Consider the following 6,000-nt stretch of genomic DNA (forward strand, 5'->3'; position numbering starts at 1 on the left):
ATTAGGGGTATCATATTTGGATAGTTTTAAGGAGGCAGACATAGGGAAAGACATTGGTTTTGCTTGAAGCATATTGCTACGGGTGAGAAGGCTTTGGAGGTATTTTCGTTGGGACAATAGAATACCATCTTGAGTGTAGTCCACTTCAATACCAAGGAAATAGGTAAGTCGGCCAAGGTCCTTTATAGGGAAAGCAGTACCTAAATCATGTATTAAACCATCTATTGCAAAGGATTTGGAAGACGTGATGACAATGTCATCCATGTAGACCAGCAAATAAATTTGAACATCAACACGATTTAGTATGAATAATGATGGATCTGCTCTAGAAGCAACAAAACCATAATCAAGCAACCAAATACTTAGCTGGACAAACCAAGCTTGTGGAGCTTGCTTGAGACCGTAGATTGCCTTCTGAAGTTTGCAAACATGGTGTGGCCGAGTTATATCAACAAAGCCTTAAGGTTGCTGCATGTAGACATCATCTGTTAAGACCCCATGCAAAAAGGTATTTTGTATATCAATTTGATGCATGAGCCACCCTTTGGAAACAACGATGGATAACACAAGCTGAATTGTTGATGGCTTCACAACTGGAGTAAAGGTGTCCTAGAAATCAATTCCAGGTTGCTGATAATATCCCTTTGCTACCAAAAGGGCCTTTCTTCCTTCAAAGGAACCATCCGCATGAGTTTTTGTGCGAAAGACCCATCGGCACCCCAGAACATTTTGGTGAGGAGTAGGCGGAACCAACGTCCAAGTGGAATTTCGAACAAGATCTGTATATTCCTCCTTCATGGCTTGTTTCCACTCATCAAATTTTGAGGCTTGAGAGAAGCTGGAAGGATCGTCTGGAACCTGTACAGAGATAGTGAGACAATGTTGATGATTTTGAGTAAGGGGATTTGTTTTTAAGAGTAGGAGTGTGAAGTAAATTTATGAGATAAACCACAGTTTCAAAAGCTTCAACCCAATAATTAAAGGGAAGAAAAGCCTGGGCTAAGAGTGCAAACTCAATCTCAACTATATGACGGTGTTTGCTTCCGACTAACCCATTTTGTTGATGGGTGTGGGGGCATGAAAAACGATGCGTAATGCCAAGTTGTTTGCATATGGAGGTGAGAGGTTTGAATTCACCACCTCCATTGGTTTGTAATGTAATTAACTTGGAATTAAACAAGCATTCAACAAATGACAAAAAAAGGAGAAAATGTGATGCACATCAGATTTTAATTTCACTGGAAAGAACCAAGTGGAGCGTGTATAATAGTCAACAAACGAGACATAGTATTTATAGCCATTTTTTGAAACATAGTGGGCTGAGTCCCATACATCAGCATAGATTAATTCTAAGGGTCGTGTATAATGCTCCGATGTAGGAGAAAATGGCAATTGATGACATTTTGCAAGAGGACAAACTGAACTATAGAAAATGAAATTTGTGGGAAATAAGGCAAACATTTTGAGTGCAAGACGCGAGAGATAAAGGCTAGAGATGGATGCCCAAGCCGTCTATGCCAGTGAGCAACTGAAGTTTGTTATCCAACATGGACAGATGGGGAAGGCAATGAAGACTTGGTGGTGGGAAAGGTATAAAGACCATCATGAGTGACTCCTGTGAGGAGGATTTTCTGTGTCACCTTGTCCTTCTCAAGAAAATGGGTGGTATGAAATTCAAAGTAACAATTGTTATCAATGCAAAATTGAAGAACAGAAACAAGATTCTTTGTTATAGAAGGAACATAAAGCATATTTTGGAGACAAAAGGAAGAGGAATTGAAGGTGAGAGATGAATCACCAAAATGATTTATTTGAAGGCCGACACCATCTCCCACTCTGATGGTCTCACTACCTGCATAAGGCTCATAAGACATATTCAAGTTAGAGAAATCATGAGTAAGATGATGAGTCGGAGCAGAATCGGGGTACCAAACCGATTCAGAGGAGGGATGTTGGGCAGTATAGTTTGCTGGACAACTTTGGGAGCTTCATATTGATAAGAATGATTAAATCGTTGCCTACAGTGAAGAGAAACATGGCTAGTTTTTTTACATATTTGACAGACTGGGCGCTGAGAGTTATACTGCTGATATTGGGGCTGTGGTGCAGAGTATTGAGGAGACTGAGTTCGACCACCACGATTTGTTGAGTAGCCTCAGCCTCGTCCCCTTCGAAAAGAACCTCTTCCACGTTGGTCACGGGAAGTAGAGGTAAAATGGGCTGATGGTTCAACAGAAACAAGTGCGGATCGATTGTTGTGTGCAAGACGAGTTTCATGTATGAGAAGTAGTTGGTAAGGTACATGAGAAGAAATGGGGTCAAATCGAGTAGTAATGGAGGTTACAAAAGACTCATAAGAGGGACCAAGACCATTAAGAATGTAAGTGATGAGTTCTTTATCTGATAGAATGGTTCCAATTGCAGCTAGAGAATCTGCTAGTTGGCGCACCTTGCCAAAATAATCCGAAATGGTTTGTTCACCCTTGGAGAGATTTGTGAGATGAAAACACACTTGAAATTCTTTGTCTTGGGATTGAAAAGAGAACATAAAAGAAAGAGAGGTCCAAAGTTGATAGGATGTAGTGGAAGAGGGAACATGATTGAGTATAGATTCAGAGAGCGAGGAGAAAAGAATGCTGAGCACAAGTTTGTCCGTCTTGCGCTAGGAGAGAAAAGCATGATTAATTTTGGGATGTGCATTGGAGGAGTGGGGAAGAAACTTGGGGGGTGGGAGAGAGGAACCATCAAAGAAGGTGAAGAGATCCTAACCTCTTAGATAAGCCGATGTTTGAACTTTCCAGAGAAGGTAATTTTCAGAGGATAGTTTTGTGGTAACGATATATTTGTGATACCATGTTAGACTTAGCACAAATGGAGTAGAGTACACACGAAGGAATTTGGAATTTTCTCTCTATAAAAAATTTATGGGATATTGTACAAATATATATATACACTGTAAAGGAATCAAATAAGGAATAAAGTTTGTTAGGGCAACCGTAGACAATAACAAACCTATTGTCTACGGTATTTACACAGAGTGCACATCATGTGCTTGAGGTAATGCTCAACTCATATATTATCTAAGGAACATCAAAACCATCTATTCGAATAGTGTGGAGAAGATAAATAAATAGAGAGAGAGAGAGTATCTACAAGGTGAAGTGTATGGATTAGAAACCAAAATTCCTGGCATCGAAAGAGCATACGAGAAAGGAGAAAAAAAGAGAGGAAGGTGGTTACGTGCATGGGGGTAGCGGTTACCATGCAGTTACCGTGCTTGATGCGGTGAACTTCTTGTACGTGGGGAGGAACAGATGATTGGGAAGAGAAACAATTGGGAGAAAAAAAGGCACACAATGAAAAGAAGGCGAGCGTGCATATCAGAAACAACAAATAAAAGAAACCATTGTGCAGAAGAAGGAAAGATGCGAGGAAAAAAGAGTTCAGTGTAGAGGGGAAGACAAGGGCATTGGAGAAGTAGTTATGGGAAACTGAAGTGAGGGACAGAGCAGAGATTTGGAATCGAAATAGCCTGGGGGTTTAATTGGTGTTGTGGCTGTGTAAAAAAGGGAGAAATGGGGAAAGAAAGAAAAAGGGAACATCAACGTGCATGGGATGTGCAGTGCATTCAACTTTAACTTAAGGGCTTTGGATCCATCACGAGAAGAAAAAGGGCCTACGTCTTGATAGTATAAGAACTCAAAAAAAAAAAAAAAAAAAAAAATTGAATGCGAGTTTCGTACTGGCCCGAGTGTTACAACATCAATGTCTAGATTTTATTGATTCACGAATCATGCTTGATTCCACTTTGTAATTGTTTGGTATTGACTTTGTTGTTATTGGTTCTATATGAATGTCAATGTTTTACTTTAGTAAAAAAAACAACGTTTCAACAATTGAAATAAATTTTAAAAAATAATAATAACAATTTAAGAACATATAGCAAGCATCGAACATCTCCAATGACATCATAAAACTTAAAAACTAAACAATGAATTTGGAAAAGAATGTCAAAAAGAAAAAATGTCAATTAGAAAAAAATAATAACATATGTACAAACTACAAAAAATTAATTAAAAAGTATATCAAAGTGAAATTGTTTTGGGATTTCAAAAGTAAAACCCCAAAATAGTATAGGGTTTTAATTTTGTAACCGCAAACTTAGTTGGGGTTTCAACTTAGAAACCCCAAAAGAAATTAGGTTAGGGGTCCGGATGAACCCCTAGTTAGTTTAGGGTCTCAGATTTGACACCCTTAAATCATTTAGGGATTTAATCCAAACCCTTAAACTAATTTAGGATTTTAGATTGAAACCCTAAAATTTTCCTAAGAGTATGTTCAAAACTTCAAACATCGAAATTTAAACACCATTCAAATTTCACATCATCCAAAACATAACGATCCCATTGCAAAAATACATCCTCCATTGCAAATAAAACAAAAGCATTTCGGAATTTTAAAGATCTTAGGGTTTCAATTTCGAGATACTTACAATGACGCCATTTTGGGGATCCAAAAAACGATGTCATTTTTTAACAAAACTTAATTATATATATATATATATCTCTGTGTGTGTGTGTATCTATATAGGCCAAGCAGATAGGTGAAAACCCGGCATCCACCTTGAGAAGGTGGGTAGATGCCCTCTTGCCCACAATGTGCTAGTAGTTGTCTCCGCCTGTCCCTAGCGGGGACTGGATATGGGGAGCTCGCCTAACAAGCTTAATTAAATGCTCGATCAATATGTATTATTATTAAGTTCATACATTGTATCTGTGAACTCTATATTTTGGGAGTAGACTTTTAGGAATCACAATCTCAGGTATTTTATTTTACACTTTATTCATTTATTCATTTGTTTGTTTTGTTTTTTTGAAAAACGGATGTTTTATTGCTCAAAGAAGACTTATATCATCTCACTTAAAATAGTGGACAAGAAGAATTTCTTCCATATCATACAAGCCTTCATATAACTTAACAGCAACTCTTGCTAAGTTATGGGCAACCATGTTTGCTCCTTTCCTAATGCGTTGTCAGACCACCTAGCAAAGGAGTTGAGCATGTGTTTTGCCTCATCAATCAACAAACTCCCTAGCTCTGATCAATTTTATTCTTTCTAAGGTTGTTCACCACCTGAAGAGCATCTCCTTCTACTATAAAATGTCTAATGCCAATGTCTTGACAAACTACCACTGCCACCATCATTGCATAGGATTTTACAGTAAAAGAGTTAACAAATAAGGTTTGAGGGGCTCTTAATGTACCAATGACTTTGCCATTCGAGTCCCTTATAATAACACCTATACCAATTTTTCCATTAGCACTATCAGTGGCTAAATCCCAGTTTACATTGTAGGCTCCTTCTGGTGGTTTCTTCCATACAAATATCAAGTCTTCATGTTTAGCAACATTGTTGAAATGACTTTCCTTAGTCTCCCTATAATTCTGAAACTCCACTTTTGCTTTGCTAATAACAGAATTTGGGTGAGAAAATTCTTTACCACGAATAACATTATTTGTTCTATACCAAATATGACAAGCAATCATAGCAACTTGCTTAAGTTCATCCTTATTTAGTTTTTTGAGTAACTGTCTCCATACCTGCAGAAAGTAATTGCTATTGGTTGTCATCTTCTATATCCTTATGCATCCTTGGCTCCATGCATCTTTGGCTGCCTCACACTCCCATAACACAATCTCAATAGTTTTAGGGAAGTTTCTACAAATTGGGCATAGAGCATCTTCCAGAACTTTCATTTTCAACAGATTAGATAAGATGGGTAGCACATCTCTACAGGCTCTCCAAATGAACATTCTCACAACACTAGGAACTTGTAACTTCCAAATAGACTTGCATGTGTTATTGTGCAGCCTTCCATATGAAGATTCCCTTTCCTTTTCGGCCTCAAATTCTTTATGTAGGTGGTATGCACTCTTTACTGTGAAAACTCCATTGTTTGTATGATACCATACCATCTAATCCTTTCTTCGACCAAGGCT

The sequence above is a fragment of the Juglans microcarpa x Juglans regia genome, chromosome 2S, assembly GCF_004785595.1.
Source record: "Juglans microcarpa x Juglans regia isolate MS1-56 chromosome 2S, Jm3101_v1.0, whole genome shotgun sequence".
Lineage (NCBI taxonomy): Eukaryota > Viridiplantae > Streptophyta > Magnoliopsida > Fagales > Juglandaceae > Juglans > Juglans microcarpa x Juglans regia.